Source organism: Carlito syrichta, unplaced genomic scaffold, assembly GCF_000164805.1.
Source record: "Carlito syrichta isolate Samal-C Ts95f unplaced genomic scaffold, Tarsius_syrichta-2.0.1 Scaffold305730, whole genome shotgun sequence".
Lineage (NCBI taxonomy): Eukaryota > Metazoa > Chordata > Mammalia > Primates > Tarsiidae > Carlito > Carlito syrichta.
The window spans coordinates 99,799-125,611 of NW_007249826.1; the positions used below are offsets into that span (position 1 = coordinate 99,799).

At 35.8% G+C, this 25,813-nt stretch overlaps 1 protein-coding gene across 1 annotated transcript in view; it reads left to right on the plus strand.

Moving 5' to 3' along the window:
- The window catches only part of CCDC91 (coiled-coil domain containing 91), a gene marked incomplete at its 3' end in the record, with an annotated part of 196,195 nt that overhangs the window by 37,641 nt on the left and 132,741 nt on the right, over positions 1–25,813 (plus strand). The window contains exon 2 of the mRNA XM_008062511.2: positions 1,633–1,697. The remainder of the gene's footprint in view (positions 1–1,632; positions 1,698–25,813) is intronic.

Sequence of the window (25,813 nt, forward strand, 5' to 3'; positions counted from 1 at the left end):
TAAGGTTCTTCTTGCAGAAAATTATTTCCCTTGAAACTGAGGCCACTGGAAGTATGTTTACATTGTTTGCTTGGTAGTTCCAAATCAGGTATTTTCATGGATGGTCAGCTTGTCTCAGAAAGAGAGCCTGAAGCTGAGTCTTTTACTTGGGGAGTGCTTAAATGCTGCACAAATCAATGACCAGAATTGTTTCATTTTGTGCCCATGTGGTTTTTGTGGGTGGTTTGTTGTTTTAAAAACTGTTTCAAAGGAGTACATTTTTTTTTTCCTGGCAATCCATGTGTATCCTGTATAAGTATTTTTCATTATTAATAATTTTGAGAAGAACCAACTCCAGGTCATAATGCATTGGCCAAAGTCATGGAGTTTTATTCAGAGTCATCCCATATGATTTTGTGTCTGCTTTGCCAAAATTTACTAATCTTAGCTTCCCAAAAGACATGGTCATGGTTTCCTCTCCTGTTTCTCACTGTCACCAACCTGTTCTTTGGAAATTATTTTTATCCATTTTGTATAAATCAATTGTGTTTAAGATAAATTCGTGAGACTTTTTGATTTAATTTCTTATAGGCCTATATACTGGTTTCGTAGGGGCTTATATGCCCCTCCCCACTCTGTGTAGAAATTCTCATTTCTGTTTGTGACTTAAATTCCAGCTTTTTCATTGTGCTTTTGATTTCCATATTCTTCCTCATTTAGGCTTAGTGGTTAGAAATCTTGTCTTTAATTGAAATTCAAAGTGGTTTAGTTTCAGTCATTTTCTGTTCCCCTATCCAACAGAGAGGTTTTACATCTGTAGATACACTGCAACCTTTTAATAATGAATTTGGATTTTAAGAGAAATTGAATTAAATTCTTGAGTTATTTCAGAAGTTGTAATATCATGCTATTTACATTTCTGGCCACAGTGAAAGTTTTCATGAAAGTGAAGTTTTGTAGGAAAAAGCTTCATGTGTCATCAGCATAGTCTTGGAAGGGATCTTTAGGAGTTGGCCAACCCAGAATTACAACTTTAAATAGCCTATATAAATCTTCTAGTTAACAAGTGAATGTTATTTTTCATTAGGAATTAACTAGGAAAGTCTTTAAGAGATCACTTCTCCTAACTTCCTAATTTAACAAAGGAGGAAGATGAACCCTACATAGATTAGGTGACCATCTTCAAAATACTGTAATTTAGTGGAAGAGTTAGGACCAGAGCCCAGTACCCTGACTCCAAGTTCAGTGCTCTTTCCACTACCTTGGGATCCCTTATAATTCTATTCCTAACAAAATAAAGAGTTTAAAGTATGTAACATAATAGATTTGCTCTGAAAATACCCGAATACATTGTGTTTTTGCAATTTAAATTTGAGTGATGAGAAAAAGCTTACCAATTTATACTACATTTTCCCCCTTGACCTGTAAAACAGTACTGATAGTCTCTGAGGTTATCATTTGGTTATTTGAGGAAGGATATTGTGTGTCTTTTATTTTGTTCAAGTCTATTCATTGTATTAAGTAATTTTTAAAAGTTCTTGAACTAGGAAAACATGCAAACAGGAACCTCCTGTGTTGGGCACTGTTGATTGCCTATTTAACATTACTCCTTTCCCTGCTACTTTTCTAACATGTCCTCTGTTTTTTTCTTAGGCGTTTAACCCTCTTTACGTGACTCAGAGAAAGGGGACCTCATTCCAAGTTCCAGTATTGTTCTGGTAAGTCTAAACGAAGCATGGTAATTCCCTTTCTTTACTGGTAACAGGTTCAAGGATGGGTAGATCACAAACTCAAAATATTTCTGTCATCTTGGCTTTCAACTTGTGGATGAAGCTGCCAGATCCAAAGAATTTAGAATTCCTGAAGCTTTGACTTGCAGTGCTTAGAGACTGCTCTACCTGAGGACTTCTTGTATGAGATACTGCTTATATATTTCTTTATTGGTTAATCCAGTTTGATTTTGGAATTTTCTGTTACTTCCAGATGAAAGTATTCTGTCTGATGCATCTCCTAATACTTTATTCTGTGAATGAAGATTTATTAAGGGTTAGGTTTTGGCAATTAAATGGATGTGAATTCAAGAAAGAGAGAAGACTCTCAACAGAGTTGAAATTAGAAGAATCTCTTAAGAGATTTTTAACTGGGAGAATCATATAATCATGGCTCATAAGGCATCATAAAGCAACTGTGATTTACCTTTTATCTTTGCAGCTCCAATGAGCTTCTCATTTCTTTTACCAGTGACGACCTAAATCCAATGGATTCTATTCATTTCTCATCTTCTTTGATCTCTATTACATTAGTCCTATCTCTATCATTCTTTATATCTGATTATTCCTTTTAAAATCTTTTACTGACTTATCATCCTCTACCTATCCCTTGAATATTAATGGATTTTTGTGATTTTATTCTTACCTTAATTTTTAGAAATTAAACTTTGTTATTTATAACAGTTTTATATTTACAGAAAATTGTGACGATAATAGAGAGTTCTTATGAACCCCATATCTATTATTAACATCTTACATAATATAGTATGGTACATTTTGTTAAATGAATGAACCAATATTTATACATATTAACTAAATTCTGTATTTATTCACATTTCCTTAGTTTTTTTGTCTAATGTCTTTTTTCTGTTCCAGGTTCCCATCTAGGACACCATATTACATTTAGTGATCATGTCTCATTTGCTTGCTCTTGGTTGTGATAGTTTCTTAAACTTTACTTGTTTTTGATGACTCTGACAGTTTAAAGGAGTGCAGCTCAGGCAGTTTGCAGATTGTCTATCAGTTGTGATGGATACAGTGTTTTTCTCATGATTAGACTGGGGATACGGGTTTTTGGGAAAAAGTGCATAGAGATAAAGTGTCATTTTTATCACATAGAAAGGGTGCCTACTATTAACTTAATTTTATTAAGCTGTGACTTATTGTTGATATTTAGTTTGGTCATTTGGGTAGGTGTTTTTTGTCAGATTTCTCTGCTGAAAAGTTACTCTTCCTTTCCTTTCCATATTGTACATTTTGGAAGGAAGTAGCTGTGAGTGACACTTGAGAAATAGGGAGTTATTGTCTTCCTCCTTGAGGAGAAGTAGCAGCATAGATTCTTTGGAATTCTTCTGCGTGGAAAATGTGTCTATTTGTCCCCATTTATTTATTTAATAATTTTTATTACAGATATTTTTCTTCTGCTTTGCCTGACCAGATTTTAATTGTTGATGTATATTGATAAATTTTAAATATATTTTATCCTAGCAATTATTTTTACCTTTTTCTGGAACTCTTCCTCTTTATAGTCAACTTTCCATTAGACCTTTTCCTTTTGGTCCTTCTGTTTTTTTTTTTTTTCTTTTTGAGTTGGAGTCTCACTCTGTCGCCCAGACTGGGAGTGCAGTGGCCGCTCACGGCCACCGCAGCCTCGACCTGCTGGGCTCCGGCGATTCTTCTGCCTCAGCCTTCCCAGTAGCCGGAATTACAGGCATGCGCTACCACGCCTGGCTGATTTTTTTTTAGATTTATTGTAGAGATAAGGTCTCGCTGCCCAGGCGGGTTTCGAACCCGCGGGCGCAATCCACTCACCTCAGCCTCCCAAAGGCACAGGATTACAGGCTGAGCCACTGAGCCCGGCTTTTTGGTCTTTCTTTTATTGAAACCTTGAACTCAATGTGTCCATATTGCCTGAGACCAAGTTCATCATTCTATACCTCATTTCCTTCATTTTATGCCTCTTTTCACTAAACTTGATTTTCTATACATTTACTCAAGCTAGAAACCAATAGAATTTTTTAGTCACCCTTTCCCTTATTTTCATTCCCTCATTACCTCTTACTTGGATTATTATGTTTGGCTATTGTATTGCTATTCCTAAAGCAAGTGTAGTCCAGTTTCATACCATCAATCACATTGCCTCATAGCTATTTTTCTAGAGTGCTATTTATTCAGAATATCTCTTATTTTCCTTTTCAGAATCCTTCAATGAATTCTGTCTCTGCCACTATTTTTAACTGTGATTTTAGGTACATTACTTGGTTTCTTTCTAGCCTGAGTTTCCTTATTGCAAAAGAGGAGATGGTGACAGGGATCTTCTAAGGATTAAAAGTGTCTAAGGAGTTTAGGTATTTGTCTGGAACAAAGTAGTACACTCTAAAAAACAGTTCTTTTTATTATTCTGTGCCTCCTTCTAGACTCCTTAGCATGACCCTTTATAAACTACCTATCTAGTAGTTTCATTTGTGAATATTCTTCTGTCATAAACACCTTATTGTCCATCAATGCAACATTACATATATCTATGCATATGATACAGTGACAACAAAGAAAACTAGTAATTTACTCTGCATGGGTGAAGATATCTAAGTTGAATATTGAGAGATAAGTAAAGGCCAGTTTTCTTGCTACTTAACTGTCGTCCTTGTGAGTCAAAGCTTTTTATTATGTTAGCTAACTGTTCTATCATAACATATTTGAAAATACCTATTCTTTATCTTTGTTAATTTTTTATGAAGACTGAACTTTTCATTATCTGTTTCATTCTTCTCCAAAATGTATCTATAACCACATATATTACTTTAACATTGCATAGTGGTAGTGAGAGTGAGGATGAAATAGTGGAATGAAAAGATGGATGTCTCAATGTATTTTATGAACATATCCATTTCATTTCCTGAATGACCATTTGTGTATAAGGATCTATGTCTCTGCATAAATGAGTAAACTTTGTTAATCCATAATGTCTCTTTCTCCAAATATTCTGCGTAAGCGAGTTGTGAGGCACATATTCTTGCTTATTGACTTTTGATAGTATTAAAAGCTTGGATCCATTATGGTAGTGAGGGCTGTATGGTTTGAATTCTGTATAGAAGTGAATGGATATAATGTTAACTCATAGTGGTATTCATTATAAGGGGCAAAACTAAGGACTAGATTTTGATGCTTCTGAAATGGTATTGTTGCAGCAAGACAGCAACTTCATGTTAAACTTGAAGTCACCTGAATTGGTGTCTATAAAGAAGCATGAAGCTAATTTGTATAAAGAATTGAATACTGTTACTAAACTGTAGTAATTGATTTCATTTTCTTTTTAAGAAATTGTACCATTGTTTATTTAATTTATACTTTTCAAGATAGATTAGGTTTTCCATTGTAACTCTTAGAGTACCAAGGTGAGCTTTTTGTGTTTGAGTATTTAATTTAGATGTGAACTATTGTATATTATGGGTAGGACACTATGCTAGAGGCTCTAAAAATTTCTAAGAAATAGTGCTTTGTGGTGAATTTCTTTGCTTTACTCTTAACAGAATTTTAACAATGCTTTTCTGTGTTGTAATTTTTGGTTTTGTACATGTGGGTTGTGAGAAATAAACGGAATCCTGTCTGTGGGTTGGAATTTGGTATGGCTTCAGAAGGCAAACAAAATATTTTGGCATGTACATGTTAGATAATTTTTTAAATGGACTTTACATAGGCTCAAAATGTCTGAGGCCAAATAATATAAGGTGATTTTATAGTTGCAGAGAGACTCTTGTTGACTTACATTTGGTTTCTTAATTTGTGGCGGGAAATCAATAGCTGATTAAGCAAACAACTAAAGACATATCTTTGCACATTTTTAGTACAGCTTGTTCCTGTTCGCTTGTGACAAGTTGTTTGGGGAAGAGTTCTGAGATGGTATGCCAAGACTTGATTTCCTAAAAGTCTGGTGGGTTTTTGTCATATTTTTTAAAATGACAGGTGTATTTCAAGATTGAGAGTTTTCTGTCTTTCTTTTTTTAAGGACTTTCCCAAGAGTATTTGAAACGAATAATTTTAGATTTTTAACAGTACTTACATGAAGATGTGCATGTTTTTCCCCCTCTTTTCTTCTAATTTATTAGAGAATTTGGGGAAAGGAATACTGTACTATTACAGTGGCCAAAGTTAGAAACATCTAGGTGATTTATTGTCTTTCAACTTGCATTATTCTTATTTATATGAGTGGCTGGAGATATCACATGCAATTTGAGGTTTACATCTGGTTTTATGTTAAGTGAATGTGATCCAGGCTCAGCTATCTTCAATGGTGATTTTACCAGCTGTAAATTAGGAACTTGGCATTGAACACCATGTGGTTTTGTGTAAGTAGAATTCAGATTGTGATGTTTTCTGTCACTTCATAATTCTAATTTTAGAGTTTCAGTTTTTAAAGTAGGATAATTCACTCCAGAAGAGTCTAAAATCTGTGATTTTCCATGTACTGCCAGGTATATTGATGGTCAGTGGCTTGAATCAAACAGAATATCTTTCATTAAAAATACGGTGGATCATTTTATCCTATAGAATTGTGACTATTAACTTTCTGTCTTTTATTTATGCAACTACAGGAGATACTTTATTTACACTTGAAAATTTCTTGGAAACACAAATACAGTGATATTTGTGAACTTTTCCTGCAGTGGTAATAAAAAGTGAAGAGCTGTGGATAAGCTCAGAGCTCAAGCCACTTACTGCTCTTTTCCCTTACTTTAAATATTTTTTCACTTTTCTAATTACTGGTCAGAATTGCATGGGGTTTTACTTTAAATATTCCAGGTACCCCGAAGTCTTTTCCTGTAGCCATTACTTATTTTTTTGTATATATTAGATTGTCTACTAGATTATAAATGCCTTGAGGATAGGGGTTACTATGAATTCTCTTTTGTACTATATTATACTTAGCTTCTCACATAATAACTTACGCAGTTTAAGTATCATGAGTTTATTGCATTAAGTTAGATTGACCTAAATTACTGGGGAGGAATTAGACGTTTGGAAAAACCGGGCCAAACTGAGGGAAGCTAAGTCTTGTAGTCATTCCAGTTATCTAGTTGCTTTAGTTTAAGTAATCAAGAGTGGTGGTGTTTTGTTTACCTTTAAAGTTCTTATGACTGAATGGTCAGAAATGGTAGCATGTCCTTGTTCTGCTATCAACTAGCAATTTAGTTTTCAATAAGCTACTTTGTGTAGTAATTTTGTCTTTAAAAAATGCTGTATATTTATACAAAAAATACTGTATTTTGTTTCAGGGGCTAAATCTCATGAATTCATTTCTTGTCTTTTTTTCTCAACACCCTCATTTAAAAACTAATGTACAATTTATATATTTTATAAAATGTACAGACTGAGGGTGTATCGTTGTTGACTTCTGATAATACATACTTGTGTAACACTACTCCAATAAAAATATAAAACATTTTCATTTCCACATAAAATTTTTTCATTTTCCTTGCAGTCAGTTTTTCTCCATATTACTGTCTTCCAGCTCCTGGCATCCACTCTTTTGGTTTCTATTGCATAGGTTAATTTTGCCTGTTTGTGAACTTCATATAAATTGAATTTTATAACATGTACTCTGTGACTGATTTAATTTTCCCAACATAATGTTTCTGATTTTTTAATTAATATTGTGAAGACTTTTTGAATGATGTAGTGAGAAATGTTAGGGTAAGAAAATTTCTGTGAATGTTGCTGTCTAATTCTGAGGTCAAAGAAGAATTCATGTAAAGTGACAGTACCTACAGTGTTATTATGGGAGTCTACTGAATAGTCACAAGGCCCAGTTTAACCTGGAAGTTAAAATCTTCATTTATTAATTTGTTCAAAAAGTCAATTTTGTCAAAATTCTTGAATTCTTGTTATGAAAATATTATATTTCAGGTTTGGAAGGAATAAAACTTTTTATTTAGCTTTCATTTTCGCATTTGGTTTTACTCTTGGTTACAGCTAAGGATGTATACATATGGACTTCTGTCAGTTTAACTCAACAATGCCTTTGAAACAGGTCAAAATTGGTTCATTGGGGGACTTAAATCAAGTATGTATGACTTAATTCTTGGTATCATGTTTATTTTAAAAAATATTATGGCAAAATACACATAACATAAAGTTGATAATCTTTACCATTTAAAAGCATATAGTTCTGTGGCATTAAGTATAGTCACATTGTGCTGCCATCACCTCCATTCATTCTGAAACATCGTCATAGTTTCTTAATTTAAAAAAACATTTTATGAAAAGGGATTATTGTATTAGCTTTCTTACCTAATTCATTTGGGCCTGGCATTGTTGTTTCCTTTGGTGCTTAAGCCACATGTAGTGTTATTTTTGTATATAAGGAGGTAAATTTTACCTTTGATTTTGAATGTGGTGTCTTACATCATCTGTAATGATAAATTTCTCAGATTTTCTCAGTAACATTTATTTCAGTGACACACTTACTGTGATCTTTTTGATGACCAATGAATGAAAACTGAAGAAACAGTGAAGAATTTCTGAAATTGTTTAGAAATAATTTATTTTGCCGGGTTCAGTGGCTCAGCCTGTAATCCCAGCACTTTGGGAGGCTGAGGTGAGTGGATTGCCTGAGCCCGTGGGTTCAAGACCCACCTGGGCAGGTGAGACCTCATCTCTACAATAAATCAAAAATTAGCCGGGTATGGTAGCGCGCGCCTGTAGTTCCAGCTACTGGAAGGTTGAAGCGGAAGGATCGCCGGAGCCTAGCAGGTCGAGGCTGTGCTGGCCAGGAGCGGCCACTGCACTCCAGTCTGGGCGACTGAGTAAGACTCCAACTCAAAAAAAATAATAATAATACTTTATTTCACTTGGTTTTATTATGCTTTGTTATAAATAAACGTACTTAAGATTAGTCAACATTTGTTGAGTTTGTGTCATGCTTTGTTAGATGTTGAGAATAGATTAAAGTTTGTACTGTGTATTTTATTTAGTTGATATCAAATGAATGTAATTAATGATTATGTTGAATTATTTTTGAATACAGCAACAATGAAAATGCTCTTTCTCACCTGGTGATTGTTTGGTACTAGCACCTGCTTTTCTGATATTGCCAAGAGAAATTGCTTTCAGATGTTAATTCCACTGTAATTTTATTTTATTTTATTTTTTGGTGAGAAAGCAGGAGTTTATTAAGACAGAAGAGCTCCCAAGCGGGAGGAGCTCCGAAACAGGGTTGCCCACACTGTAATTTTAAGTGATTCTTCTCTCTAAAAGACTGATTATTTTAAGTGACTTGTGAAACATTGTTGAAAATGACTATTAAATACTTTTATTCTGTTATATACTTCATAAAATAGGTTAATAATTTTTTTTTTGAGTTGGAGTTTCACTCTGTCACCCAGGCTGTAGTGCAGTGGCACACTCACGGCCACCCAAGTGTCGACCTGCTGGGCTCAGGTGATCCTTCCATCTCAGCCTTCCAAGTAACTGGAACTGCAGGCACTTGCTGTCATGCCTGGCTAATTTTTTGATTGATTGTAGAGTTGGGAGTCTTGCTAAGTTGCCCGGGCTGTTCTCGAACCCGTGGGCTCAGGCAATTCTCTTACCTTGACCTCCCAAAGTGTAATAATTTATTATAGTCATTAACTTTGTTTTCGTTTTATATAAATATTATTATTAGACGGTAGAGACACTTTTCTGTGGAAGAGTGTTTCTATTTAATTTTATGTTATTTTATATATAATATAGATATTCTCAATAGTAGTATAAGATTACATGTGTAAATTTAATGTCATTGTTCTATTGTAATATGCTTTTTTACTCTTCCATTCAATTATTTTGACTTGTATTGTTTTATTCCAATAAATTATTTTAATGTTTTTTATGATGAATGATGAAATATCTTTTCTTCATATGAAATTAAAAAAACATTGAGACCTCTGTATCTGAAACATTAAATAAAAGTTTATAAACTGTATTGAAATATGTCTCAGATTATACAGTGTGATGTGTAGTCATTTTACCTTCAAATTAGCCACTTGGTGAAATATAAGAACCTTTTTTAGTCGGTAGAGTATCTTTAAAAGCTGTAAAATAGAGGTGAGCCACAATATAGGACCACAAAAATATAAAATCTGATTTACGGAAATATGTTAGAACTTGTTTTTACTATAGAGTGTTTTGTTTCAAAGTTTATTGAAAAATTATACTTTCATGTATAACAAAGGTATATTCATATTCATACTGTGGCTGTTATGTTAATTTTTCCATCAGATTATGTTAGAATATAAATATATATATTTTACTAAGACATGGTAGGCAGAATAATGATGTTCAAAAATATCAGGTCCTAATTCCTGGAACCTCTAATGGAACCAGGTATTCTCATTAGAGAAACAGACATAGTCTACAGACATACAACAGATAAGGCAATGTGAAGACAATGCAGAAAGAGATTTGAAGTCACAGACCTTAAAGATGAGAGTAATGTGACTACAAACCAGGGAATAGAGGCAGCCATTGGAAGCTGGAAGAGTCAAGGAATGGATTCTACCTTTGACCCTCCAGAAGGAGGCAGCCTTGCCTACTGTGATTTCAGTTCAGTTTGGATTTCTGGCCTCCAGAATTGTGAGAGAACAAATTTCTGTTGTTTTCAGCCACCAATTTTTTGGTAATTTGTTACAGCAGCCGCAGGAAATATGTATGAATATATGTTTCTATAATCAGTGAAAGATTTAATAATAGAATAGGAAGAGAGCCTAGATTTAAGCAGTCTGTTCCTTTCTTCCTGTGACTTGGCCTTATTCATAGATGAACGTCCCTATTCTTCCTGCTGTTAGCACCTCTGTATCCTTTGGGTCACAGCTTTACAGATGAGCATATTTAAAAAACCACTCAGTTTACAATTTTTCTCTTATATCAGTCTCTTTTTTTTTTTTTTTTTTTTTTTTTAGAAAGCAGGATTTATTGAGAGGGCAGAAAATCTCCCACAGTGGGAAGGGACCAGAAGAGGTTGCCTTCTTTTTTGTTTTTATGTGCATTCTTGAGGTGAGGGGGATATTCTTAACCAGTATTGTAAATGTACAAACAAGGAAGGAAGGAAGGAAAGAAAGAAAACTTAGCTTTTGGTTTTAAAATATATTACACAAACAATGAATTTGGTAAAAATATGTGTAATGCAGAAAAAGGACAGAGTTGATATCTGTTATACATAATTACTACTTAGATAATGGCAGCAAGAAAACAAATAACAATATAGGAAAATGAGCAAAGGATATAAAAAAGTAAGTTGAAATGACCAAGAGGATATGAAAATATATTCTAACTCACTAGTGGAGGAATGCAAATTAAAGTAACAATGTGATATGTAACTTATCATATTGCCTCCTTCGGCACAGCCTTTAATGAAAAGAAAGAAAGAGAGAATAATAAATAATGTTTTACTGGCAGAAACCTAAGAGAAAAGTTATTTTTACACACACACACACACACACACACACACACACACACACACACACACACACACCAGTTGACCTAGCAATCTTATTCTTTGGAATCTAGCCCATGGAAACATGGCTCTGCATGTAAGGTTTTCTGTACAAGCATTTGTTTGTAGTGACAAAAAACTGGAAATGCAATATAAATATGTATTTATTATAAACCTACAAAATGAAGTCTTAGTAGTCATTAAAAAGAATGAATCAGATATATACTCATAAACTCGGAGGATTTCTGTGGGGTATTATTACATGAGAAAAAAGATAAGATGATAAAAATGTGTGTGGCATCTTATATTACAAAATGCAGTGACAACGCTATTATATAGGTAGTCATATATATGAAAAAACATATTGGTGTATGATTATATGAGAATAGAGATACAGGATAGATACATAGACCTAGTAGTTGTTAATTTGGACCATCTGGGTGAGGAAGGTATGTGAGGTAGGGAACCATGCCCACAAAGGAAACAGAAAGGTTGCATTAAAAACAATTTTGATGGTGTGATCATATTTATATTTTAAAATTGAAATTAAAATTTATTATTTATGTATAAAGATTTTTTCAAATTGCATATGATGCTGAGTACACATGGGCATAAGGATGGCAACAACAGACACTATGTACTCCTAAATCAGGGGTCCCCTACCCCTGGGCCACAGATCAGTATCAGTCCATGGCCTGTTAGGAACCTGGCTGCATAGCAGGAGGTGAGCAACAGGTGAGTGAGCGAAGCTTCATCTATATTTACAGCTACTCCCCATTGCCTGCATTATCGCCTGAACTCTGTCTTCTGTGAGATCCTCAGTGGCATTAGATAGATTCTCACAGGAGTGTGAACCCTATTTTGAACTGTTCATGTGAGGGATCTAGGTTGTGTGCTCCTTATAAAAACCTAATGCTTGATATTCTGAGGTAGAGCTGAGGCGGTGATGCTAGTGCTGGGGAGCGGCCGCAAATACAGATTAACATTAGCAAGTGAGGTTTGACTGCACACAGAGACCATAACAAATTAATTGTTTGCAGACTCATATCAAAACTCTATTAGTGAGTAGAAAGTGAGTTGATGTCCTACAGTTGTACAGCTGCATCTGGTGTGTGGCGGACTTTAAGTCCTCTTTCCCTCACTGCACACTTGTCTCAGTCACAGTTTTGGTAGGGCACATGCTAACCCTAGCCAAAATGAGTGAAAAACAAATGTCTCTCTTATTTGAAAAGGGAGAAAGACCCAATGATGAGACAGTAGAAGACTCTAAGACAGCTAACAGAAAGAAAGCTGTATTTAAAATACCAAGAGTCCTCCTTAAATTACAGATTCATTGCAACTGGTGGTTCACATTCTCCAAGCCCACATGAAGACCAACCACACTGCATTAAAAGACAAGTGTTTGGAGTTTTTCTAAAGAAAACAATGTGAACACAAAGAACAGAAGCAATGATTGAAGACCATCAGTTCATAAAATGTGTCTGCATTGAGAGCATCATTCTTAGTTGGCTAACTGCATTGCTAAAGCTATGAAGCCCTTTGCTATTGATGAAGAGTTGATCCTGCTGCTAAGGACATTTTTTGTGAACTTTTAGGAGAGGCTGCATTTAAACAGGTAGCATGTGATCCTCTGTTGGTTAGTACCATACTTGATGAATTAATGAAATAGCAGAGAATATCGAGGCACACTTGTTAGAGAGGATTAATGAGTCATGGTATTCAATTTAGGTTGATGGCTCTACCAATATTGACAACAAGGCAACGATGCTTATTACATATTTTCCAGGAGAATGTGCATGAGGATATGATATGAGCACTTTTGTTGTCAACCAGTACGACAGCTGCAGAACTATTCAAGTCTTTAAATGGTAACATATTAGGAAAACTGAATTGGTCATTTTGTGTTGGTATTTGTATGAATGGAGTGGCTGTCCTGACTGGATTCTGGTTTCACTACTCAGGTCAAAGAAGGGAGTTCTGAATGTGAGCCTACACACTGTGTCATCAATAGAGAAATGCTGGCTAGTGGAAAAATGTCACCTGAACTTAACAGTGTTTTGCAGGATGTGATTAAAATTATCAACCACATTAAAGTATATGCACTTAACTCACATCTGTTGGTACAGCTCTGTTAGGAGATAGACACAGAGTGCATGTCTTTTCCTATACAAGAGGGAGATGGCTTTCTCAAAAAGGTCGATTACTGATTATTGGCTAGAGTTTTTGAGTTACGAGAGTCACTCCAGAGATTTCTTCTAGAAAAACAGCCATCACTGGCAGTACATTTCAGTGACACAGAATGGGTTGCAAAATTTGTTTACTTGTGTGACATACTCAACCTGCTCAACGAACTTAATCTGCCACTTCAGGGAGAACAACAACAGTGTTCAAGTCGGCAGATAAAGTGGCTACATTCAAAGTCAAACTGTAATTATGGGGGTGACAAGTGAACCTTGGATTTTTGACATGTTTCAATCATTAGTAGAGATTTTGAAAGAGACTGAACCAGGGCCTTCTTTCTCCCCGCTGGCGCATGATCACCTATCTCAGCTTTCAAAAGAGTTTGAGCGTTACTTCCCAACTACAAAAGACTCCCAAATAGGGAAGGAATTAACCCACAACCCATTTGTGAATAAACCAGGTGAGTAGACTTTGTCCGTGCGAGAAGAGGATCAACTGCTTGAGATTGCCAATGATGATGGCCTTAAAAGTCTGTTTGAGACAACTTCATGTCTTCATATGGTCTGGATTAAAGTCAAGGCAGAATATCCTGAGATTGCCACAGAAGCACTGAAAAGCCTCTTCCATTTCCAACATCCTATCTTTGTGATAGGTTTTTCTGCAGTGACAGCAACCAAAATGAGATTATTGAATAACTGGACATAAGCTACACACTTTGAATGTCACTGTCTTCCAACAACCCCAGATGGTACTGTCTAGTTGCAGGAAAACAAGCTCAGAGCTCTCACTGTTGTGTAATTGTTTCATTATATATTACAATTTAATAATAATAGAAATAAAGTGCACAGTAAATGTAATGTGCTTGAATCATCCTGAACCACACCAGCTTCCAAGTCTGCAGAAAAATTGTCTTCCATGAAACTTCCATGATGCCAAAAAGGTTGAGGACTGCTAACCTAAATGGGATGGGTAGAAATGGAGTGAGGGTTGAAAAACTACCCACTGGGTACTGTGCCTCCCACCTGGGTGTTATGTGCAACAGAAGCCAAAACCCCACCATCATGCAATATACCTATATAACAAACCTGTACCCGTACCCCTTGAATCTAAAAATAAATAAATAAAAATTGAAAAAAGCAGCAAAACCAAAAACATGTAATGTTGTTAGTATGTACCTTTGGAAAGTGATTCAACAAACTATATTAAGCAGTGTTCATATACTCTTTTTTTTTTTTCCCCTGAGGTAGAGTCTCTGTTGCCCAGGCTGGAGTGCAGTTGCACATTCACGGCCACCCCAGCGTTGACCTGCTGGGCCCCAGCGATCCTTCTGCCTCATTCTTCCAAGTAGCTGGAACTACAGGTGCATGCTACCATGCCTGGCTAATTTTTTTATTTATTGTAGAGATGAGGTCTTGCCAAGTTGCCTGGACTGGTTTCGAACCTGCAGGCTCAGGCAATCCATTTGCCTTGGCCTACCAAAGTGCTGAGATTGCAGGCTGAGCCACTAAGCCTGGCCTGATATACTCTTTGAGCTAATCATTCTGTATCTGGAAGTTTATATTAAGGCAGTAATTCAAAAGAAGAAAAAAGTTAATGTGTGAAAACTTCATTGTGATGGTGTTGGCTATTCAATAAGAAATATTACATACTAGGGAATTTAATAAAGTTTATCCAACATACACTAATGCTTAAACTTTCTACTTTTGAACTTTAGAGGTTAAATATAGGAAAATGGTCAAATTGTCATATTGATAGAATATTTTAAAGAAATAATACAATTATGAAGAATGCAGTTATGAAGGCCATTAATAACTTAGAAGTGTGCATTATGATATAATGAGGAAAAATAAATTTAAAATTGCATGCATAATTAAAATATATATGTATTTATTTGAGTAATAGGAGAAAATAGGATAAAATAAAAACAGTATGGTGGATACTATAGTGAATTGTTTTTATTTTGTTTTGACAAAATCTGGAGAAAATATTAGAAAAATTTTATATTTATTTTTATTTTTAAATAGAAATATTGAAATAAAATTTAGGAGAAGCACTCATTAAAATTTGCTGTAACTGTTAATTAAAAATTAATGCTTTGCGACTTCATAGAATAGATTTTCTTTGTGATAAAACAAATTTGTAATTTTTCCTTATGCATTTGAAAAATGTTTAAATTTGGGGTCAGATTGGCATTTTAATCTGTATCTTATTCTGAAAATTACAGTCTCTTTATTATTAGTGAGAAATCTTTGGTTTCATGTCTCATATTTCTTACTAGGAGGATGGATTAAGTCTGTTTTACTCTTTCTAATAGTTTCCTATCTGTTGATATACATTAATGCATGTTTTCTGCCTTTTTAAAAATTATATTCTTAAATTATTCACAGTGTTTCTTTTTTAAATGTAAAGCTCTTGGCTTAATGTTGTGGTGTCTGAATAATCTCTTGGTTAGTTTTGTTGATTACTTGATTTCTTGACAATTTTATTTTTTTGTCTCATGGTATTTGATACAGTTTGTAAAAGAATGAAATAAATTGTACTGATGCCCTCAAATGGGCACACTTTTTCTTTTGTGAGGTCATTGGTATTGGTGTTCCTAAAATATACTTAATATGTGAAGGATCTAAGGCAGGTAGGTGATACGTTTATAAAGCAATTGAAGGAAAAAAATGAAGTATAAGTCAAAATACATTTTAAAAGAGACACATTTAATGTTTATTTTTTATAAATGGAATCGTACAGTATGTGACTTTTTGAGATTGGCTTTCTTTCACTCAGCATAATGCCCTTAAAATCCATTTAACTTTTGCATGTATCAATAGTGTTTTCCTTTTTGTAGCTGATAAGTCTTACAGTGATATGGATGGGGCACCAGTTAGTTAACCATTCATTTATTTTAGGACATTTTGGTTGTTTCTAGTTTTGACTATTACAAAGAAAGCTGTGAACAATCATGTACTGATTTTTGTGTGGATATAAGTTTTCCTTTTTCTGAGATAAATGCCAAGGAGTACAGTTGCTTGGTCTAGTGGTAAATATATATGAGGGAGACCTCAAAAAACCCAGAATTTATTTATTAAAAATTGTGTATTTATTCTTACATGTTTAAACTTCAGTCACCTTCAAAGTACTTTCTGTTTGATGTTATGCACTTATTGAGACTCTTTTTCCAATGCTCAAAAAAGCTTTTGAATTTGACAATTTTGATGCCTTTTAGCGCTTCTGCCATTTTTTTGTTCCACCTTCTCTACATGGACAAAATGTTTCACTTTGAGTACTTTTTTCATCCAGGAAACAAAAAAAAGTTGCTAGGGCAAAATCAGTTGAATAGAGAGGGTGGGGTACAGGGATCATGCTATTTTTGGTCAAAAACTGCTGAAGACTCAGCACAGTGTGGGTAGGTGCATTGTGTTGGTGGAAAAACTAATCATTTGTTTGCCAGAACTCTGGATGTTTCTTCTACAAATCATGATACAACCTTCTCAAAACTTCTAGATGAAAACTTTGGTTGACTGTTTGATCCAGAGGAACACATTCTGATTGTACTACAGGGGGGACCCACCTTCCAAAAGATAATATTTTTGGGGAGTCCCCCCCTTGTATTTAATTTTCAAAGAAATGGTAAAACTATTTTTTTCAAGTGATTGTACCATTTACTTTCCTACCAGCAGTGGTTGAAAGATCCACTTTCTTTACATTCTGGCCAGCATTTGGTATTGTCACGACCTTTTATTTTTAACAATTCCGGGTATGTAGTGATATCTCATTGTGGTCTTAATTTGCATTTGTCTAGAGTAGTGATGTTGAATATCTTTTTATTTGCTTAATTGTCATCTCTTTTATATATTCTCTTTGGTGAAATGTCTCTTTATCTTTTATTCATTTGAAATAATACACTTTTCATATGAACATGGAACCTTCACCAAGATAAATCATATTCTTGGTCATAAAACAAAGTTTAGTAAATTACAAAGTATTTTCTGTTCTTCTTTTCCAATAAAATTTGTATAGAATTTGTGTTCTCTTTACTGGCTTCTGATATTTGTCTGAGTTCAGAGGATGGGAGGGTTTTCTGACTTACCCCCATGTGGCAGCTTACTTTTGCTTTATATGAAGAATGGTTCTGGGATGTGGGTAGCTAATCATTTCCTTCAATCCTGTGTCATAAGAAAAACTCCCTCAGGTAATGTATCCTATCTAGTCTTTCTCATGAGTACCTAGTGGAGTTATTGATGGGCATTTGGGTTGTTTCTAGGGTTTACTATTTACCGAGTTATCATGAATATTCTAGTGTAAGACTTCTGGTACACATACATGAGAGTTTCTCTAGGGCACTTAACTAGACATGGAATTTCTAATTGAGGTTTACCGTTGTTCTGCTTTACAAGATAGTGCCTATTTGCTTTTCTTTTTTTTTTTGAATTGGAGTCTCATTCTGTTGCCCAGACTGGAGTGCAGTGACCGCTCCCGGCTACCGCAGCCGGTGATCCTTCCACCTCAGCCTTCCAAGTAGCCGGAATTACAGGCATGCGCTACCACGCCCAGCTGATTTTTTGATTTATTGTAGAGATAAGGTCTCGCTGCCCAGGTGAGTCTCAAACCCGTGGACTCAGGCAATCCACCCACCTCAGCCTCCCAAAGGTGCGGGATTACAGGCTGAGCCACTGAGCCTGGCTTATTTGCTTTTCAAAGTGGTTGTACCATCAGTCTACCACCACCTGTTTAAAATATCTGCCACTATCCAGCATTGTTTTTATCTACATTTAAAATTTTTCAGCTTCAGTGGAAGTGAAGTAACATCTTATTGTTTTAAAATTTCTATTTCCCTCATAATCTTTGAGGCTGAGAATCTTTCATTCAATCAACAGAAATACATAGGGTAGCAACATCATAAAAATTAAATAAATAAATTGACAAATATAGTATATTAGAACATGGTGAATGCTATGGAAAAAACAGGGAAAGAGGAATCAAGAATTCTGCGGGAGGGTTTTATTATTTAAACTTGAGTAATGAATACCACAATGAAGGTGATTTTTTTTTTCATAATCAATATTTTTTAATATGGTTTTGTGGGGTACAGTTAAGGGTTAGGTGTACAGTTACGTTTCATTCAGGCACCCTGTTGATAAGAGGTGTTTCCCCATCCCCAGACAAATATGTGCTACTGTTAATCCCATCTCCCTCCCCCCGCATAGTTTCCCAACACCGTCAGTCATTTTCTTATAGTATTACATTGGATGTTCAAGGTCCATTATATGAGTGAGAACATGTGATACTTGGATCTTTGTTTCTGTGAGAGGTCACTCAGTATTATAGACTCTAGTTCCATCCAGGTTGCTGCGAAATTCATGATTTTGTTCTTTTTTATGGCTGTGTAGTATTCCATCATGTATATGTACCACATTTAAAAAATCCAGTCCTCTTTTGATGGGCAGCATGGTTGTTTCCAGGTTCTTGCTATTGTGAACAATGCTGCGATAAACATACTTGTGCAGTATCTTTTTTATAGAGTGATTTGAGTTCTTCAGGGTATATTCCCAGTAGAGGGATTGCGGAATCATATGGGAGGTTGATATTTAGAGCTTTTAGGAATCGCCACACTGCTTTCCACAGAGGTTGCACTAGTTTACACTCCCACCAACAGTGTAGAAGTGTTCCCTTTTCGCCATACCCTCTCCAGCAGCTGTTATTTTTTGAGTTGTTGATAATTGCCATTCTGACTGGAGTTAGGTGGTATCTCAGTGTGGTTTTGATTGCATCTCCCTGATGATGAGTGAGGTTGAACATTTATTCATGTGTCTGTTGGCTGCTCGGATGTCCTCTGTTGTGACGTGTCTGTTCATATCTTTTGCCCAGTTTATAATGGGGTTGTTTGTTTTTTTCTTTTCAGCACATTTTAGTTCCTGGTAGATCCAGGATGTTAATCCTATGTCAGACCTGGTGTTGGCAAATACTTTTTCCCAGTCTGTAGGTAGTCTGGCCTTTTTCTCTTGCTGCCTTTAGGATTTTTTCTTTTATAGCTACTTTGTTTAGGCTAATTATTATGTGTCTGGGAGTTGATCTTCTCATTTGTTGTCTTGCAGGGGTTCTCTGAATCTCTTGTGTTTAAATTTTTTCATCCTTGATGAGATGAGGGAAGTTTTCTTGAATGACTTCATGAAATGTGTGTTCCAGTGTGGCTTCTGTTTCTCTCTCTGCCTCAGAAAGCCCAATTACTCTTAGGTTTGGTCTCTTGAAGTGATCATTCATCTCTTGCAGGTTTTGTTCTGTCTTTTTGAGCTTCTTTTCTATGCTTTTGACAGTTTGGGTTAGTTCTGTGTTTTGGTCTTTGAGCTCTGAGATTCTTTCTTCTGCTTGGCTGATTCTGCTTTCCATGCTTATTAGTTTGTTATTTATTTATATCACAGTATTCTTTACTGCTCTCATTGCTGACATCAGCTCCTTCCTATTTTCCTCTTGTCTCTCCTCAATTTTTTAAATTCTCTCCATTAATATCTTGATGTCTGGGTTTGTTGCATGTGACCAGTCATTCTGGGAGTTCTTCATTGTTTGTGTTTCAGAATCTGTTTTCTCAGTGTCTAATCTCCCAGGGGTCTGTGTGAGACCTATATTCTTATTTTTGTTTTTCTTCATTTGTGCGGTTTTACCCCCTCCCTACTTTTTCCTTCCCTCCACGTCACCGCCTTCTTTAATTCTATTATTCAGGAGTAGAGGGATTGGTTTTACTTCAGTTTGTTCACTCTCCTATTCTTTATGTATGCCCTCTTATTTTGTTCAATTCTGGAGTTGCACTGTAGGTTGGGGGTGGTCCTTTTTGCAGTTTTGAGATTTACTTAAGGGGGGAGCTGTGATTCAAAATCTGTCTGCAGGTCCTGGTATTCGCTGACAGGTGTATGGATAATCTGGAGCCCACTTCCCACTGCCTTGGAATCTGTTTGTGCAGTGGGGCTGTAGGTTTACTCCCTGAAATAAAATGTGGTTAGCAGAGGGAAGAGAATGGAGCAGACAGTGGGTTGACGAGGGGGGTGGAGAGATAGAGGAGTAAGGGGGGAACCAAACAAGTGTGCCAACAAATGGAGAGAGAGATCTATACTGAAACAGATAAAAACAATAGACCACAGCTACAGACGAACCAACTCCCATACAGAAGAAAATAAAACATATAATGATGCTGACATGCAAGCTAACCAGCCACTTTATTGGTGTGCTGTTCCTCTATACAAAGATACGGTTTACAGAGAGAAGAAAAGAGAAGAAAAGAAAGAGAGAGAGAAAAAAAGGAACAATACAGTAGGAATAGAATTAAGTCATTAAACTAACAGAATCAATCAAGCACACTCTGAGACTTTTCGTTTAAGTCTAATGTCTTTCAGTTCTGATTTCTAGCTTTCTTTTCAAGCTGGTAAATTAGTTTGCAGTTAGGGTCAGTTGCCCCTGGTCTGCTGTGAAGGACAGTTCAGATCACCCTCCATTCACCCCTCTGGCCTATGTCTTTTTCAAGCTTGTTTCTCCCATTTCGGTGTTGTTACCTTGAATCGCCAGCAGGTGGTGCTATCTTAGCTGCTCGCCCCAGAGGGGGTGGGGCCGGACGGGAACCGGCAGAGACTGGAGATAGATGCTTGCTTCATGGCACACGGCAGGAGACTCACGGCGGTCAGGATGTCTCGGTTGCAGAAGAGGTGGCAGCGATTCCAGCAGATCTTGCCTGCAGGGGCTTCAAGGACTGAAGTTGTGGATCGCCTCCGGCCCGGTTGGTGTGATGTGCTACTGGCGGCGTCGGCGGCGTCTGCGCTGCAGTGACTGTCCAGACTACTGCGATGCCCCAGCGGTGGCAACAGCCAAGCTCTGTATGAAGAGCAGTCTGCGATGTTGGGCTCCGCAGCCCTCGGGGAAAGAGCCAGAGACCCACTGCAGTTCTCCTTTGCAGAGGGTTTCACAGACCAGGTTGCCCCGTCGCCATCTTGCCAGAAGTCCCAAAGGTGATGTTTTTAAACATGATCTGCTCTCTCTGCCTTGAATGTTCTTCTCTCAGCTATCAGGTTAGCCAAATGAGAAAGTTGACTAACCTGATAGCTGAGAGAAGAACATTCTAGGCAGAGAGAACAGATCATGGAAAGTCTTGAAGCTTTCTTTTCTTTTTTTTTTGAGTTGGAGTCTCACTCTGTTGCCCAGACTGGAGTGCAGTGTCCGCTCCCGGTCACTGCAGCCTCTACCCATTGGGCTCCGGCGATCCTTCCACCTCAGCCTTCCGAGTAGCCAGAATTACAGGTGCATGCTACCATGTCCGGCTAATTTTTTGATTTATTGTAGAGATGAGGTCTTGCCTGCCCAGGTGGGTCTCGAACTCGCGGGCTCAGGCAATCCACTCACCTCAGCCTCCCAAAGGCGCAAGATTACAGGCTGAGCCATCGAGCCCGGCTTTCTTTCTTTTTAAATACTGGCATAGCTATATTAATATTATCTAAAATCAACTTTGAAATAAATTATATTGGGACTGATTATTATGATATAGAGTTAAATATGCTGTCATATTTTTTCTCCTAATTTGGTCTTGAGGTCTCTGTGGGTATAAACTCTAGCCCTGCCATTTTAGGGCACCAGCATTTTGGTCATGGATGTTTACAATGGGCCTTTTAGTGGTGACTTCTTTATCCCTGTGGATAGCCTAATGCCTAAGGACAAGATGTCCTTCTCACAAGAAACTTGTTTTTACTGGCATATGCCCTTATGGTTCTTGTCTGACCTCTGTCCAGTTTATTCTTACCAAGATAGCTACTCTCTAGGAGAACCCTGTCTAGGAAAGAGGTTAGGGTTTAGGTGTGCAGTCAGGTGAGACACAGATGAGACAGTACAACAAAGCTTGTGAAATAACAGAAGTAGTGTATTACTTACAGATCCCAGAGAGAAGAGGGCAGTATACCTCACAGGGTCAAATGAGAAGCGGAGAGCAATCTGGGTCATGAGTGCCCAACCATTGGTTGGGGAATGAGAGAGAGAAAGAGAGAATGAGGAACCTGTGACCAAAACCTTTATTGGCGTCTAGGGCATTATTCAAGTGGTTTTCTGCAGAGAGTTCTAATTGGTGGATTTACGGAAAGCAGGCACAAGTTTCTGGGTCACACTGTGAATGAGATGTGGTCACTGCAGCATGTCTGGGCAGTCCCTGTAGGATGTGGCGGTCAATTGGGTATATCTAGAGGTTGTATGTAGTTGTCCTATAGGAAAGTGGTCTCTAGGAGCTGATTGTGTAAGACATGTCTAGAACAATGACGTAGAAGACCTGGGTATAGGCAGACACTTGGAAAGTGTATCAAGGATGACTAAGCCCTGTTTCTGGTATAGGAAAGTTAAACATATATTTAAAATGGATGTCAAGGCAACATAAAACTGTTGGCACTTACTACATAAACCAAGAATATATAACATCAAACATGTAGCAAAAATTAATAGAATAGTGTGGAGAAATTGGAATCTCTACTATGAAAGCGGGAAATGTCAACTCACCTCTTATTATTGATGGATCAGAGAAATCAGCAAGGATATAGAGTATCTAAATAATACAGCTTGTGGGCATACATGGAATTCAATATACATAGAATGAAAAAGAGTCATAACCGCAGAAAAATCAGAGATTAAAAAGACAATGAGAATGCTGTTAACGACTATATGCCAACTATTTAAAAATAGACAGCATTTCTAGGAAAATGTTACTTATGAAAACTGAAGGGAAATATTAAAAGTCGGAATCTTCCTGTAATTATAAGAAATTGAATCCACAAAGAAAACAACCAGCTTAGATGATTTTGCCAATAAGTAAGATTCTACCAAAAATTTAAGAAATAGATGATTCCAATTTGATGGAACCTCTAAAATTAATACAGAAAGGGAACAATTCTTCAGCTAGTTCTGAAATCCCAGCATAATCCTGATATCTAAATCAAATGAAGACATGAGGAATGAATGAAAATTGCAGATGTATTTCACTCTTGAGATCTGTTCATCTCAAACAAGATATTAGCAAGTTGAAACCAACATTTATAAGAAGACAAGCATCAGTACCAAGTAGGTATATCCCAAGTATGCAGAGATAGTTTACTATTAGATGATCCATACATGTAAATGATGACATTTACATTGGTAGATTAAACGAGAAAAGCCATGTGATAATTTCAGCCATGTGATAATACAAAAATAGATACAAAAAAGCATTTGATAATCAATGTAAATTCGTGTTAGGGATGCTTAGCAAATTAGGAAGAGAGGGAACTTCTTTAAACTTTCAAGGAATATTTAAAAAACGACCAGTCATCTAACTATTATTGGCAGACAGCTTTTCAAATGGAGAAATGTTAAAAGATTTCCTTTAAAGTTAGGAATAATAAAGGCATGTTTGTTATCATATGTTTTAGTTATTATTAGTATAATAATAATAGTATATAATAACTGTAGTTATCAGTATAACAAATTCCAAATTTAATGACATAAAACAGCCATTTTTACTAACGGATTTTGAGGGCCAGGAGCTTGGACAGTGCAGAACAATGTTTTTTATTGCTCCATCCATTTTAGCATCTCAGCTGGAATTATTTGAATAGTGGAGGTGACTTGATGGCTAGGAGCTGGAATCATTTGGTGTCTTCATTCATATGTCTGGTGATTTGATGCTGACTGTTGGCTAAGAACTCAAGTAGGCAGTCAGTTAGAAAACTTAAATGTAGTTTTTCCATGTGGCATCTCTGTATAGGCTGGTTGGTCTTTCTTACATCATGGCATCTAGGTTTCAAGAGCAAACAATACAAGAGCATAAGGCAGAAGTACACTGCATTTTTATGACCTAGCTAGCAAAGTTACACAGTGTTATTTCTCTGTACTCTATTGATTATGGAAATCATAAAATATACTCAGATTTGAGGGGGGAGGGCAGGAAAGTCATCCCTACCACGCAATGGGAGGAGTGTCAGTGTCACATTCTTAGAAGAATATGTAGAATTAAAGATATATTGGAAAATATAGTCTGCCACATTACTTTATGTACTTATTAACATTGCATTGGAGGACATAGCGAGTACATTAAGAAAAGCAAAAGGAGTTAGAGGTGTAAGAATTGCAAAGGGAAAAATAAAACTTATTATCTGGATGCAATATGATCATTTACATATAAAGTTAAAATAATATGCAGATGAGTTATTAAAAATAAGAGTTTACCAAAGGTGTTTGGATATATGATTGATACAGAATTCGGTAGCATTATTATAAAACAACAACAAACAACTAGAAAGTGTGACATCAAAGAAGAAATTAAAATAATATCATAGAATCTGTAGGATTAAACCTAATAGGAGATGTGCAAGACTTTTTTTGGCAAAATTACTACACTTTATTAATGGGGACTTTATTTTTATTTTTTAATTTTTTTTTAAGTGAGAAAGCAGGATTTATTAGAGGACGGAAAAGCACCCACAGTGGGAGGGGACCCGAGGTGGTTGCTCTTAATGGGCACTTAAAAAAACCCACATAACCATGGTATATCTTAGAGATAAGATATACCATTTTTATGGACAGGATTACTCAATATCATGAAAATATTTCAGTTTTAATAACCCTATAGGTAAAAACAGGCCTACACAATTATGGTTCTGTTTATACCAAAATAAATTTGGTATAGGATAAAGATGGTATGTCAGATTAGTGAGGAAAGAAATTACTGTATAATAGATGAAATTGCAAAGATTGATCCATATCAGAAAAAAAATACAAATCGGTCCTCTTCTTCCACATATATAAGTATTAAACTGCAGATGGCTTAAATACTTAAATGTCAAAAATAAAATTTTACCTTTTTTTGTAGAAAATACAGGTGTATATCCTTTGGATCTAGAGATAGCAGGAGACTTTAAACATAAGACTAAAAAACTTATCAAAGTTATGATTAAAAAGTAGGTTAAGACTTTCTGTTCATTGAAAGCTGCCTTAAAGAAAGTAGAAACACAGGTTGTAATTTAGAACTTGTGTGCAGTGTACATAGCTGATAAATGCATAATATCATGAATATTTTTAAAATTTATGCAGATCTATTCAAGAAAAGCACAGATAATAGAAAAATAATGAAGGATATGAATAAATATTTCACAAAAGAGTTACTACATATTGATAATCATATGATGAAATTAAAACTTCATTGATGATCAGGGAAATCAGATTAAGTGCCATTTAATATACCATTTAATACTAAGTATACCATTTAATACTGTTGGGAAGGATGAGGATTTTACAGGAACTTTATACATTGCTTCCACAAGTAAAATTTGTGCAACCATTTTGGAAAGTACTTTTTCATTATCTTGTGAAACTAAATCTTGTAATAGGAAAACCTTACAATCCAGTGATTTTACTCAGACATATTTTCAAGATAAAT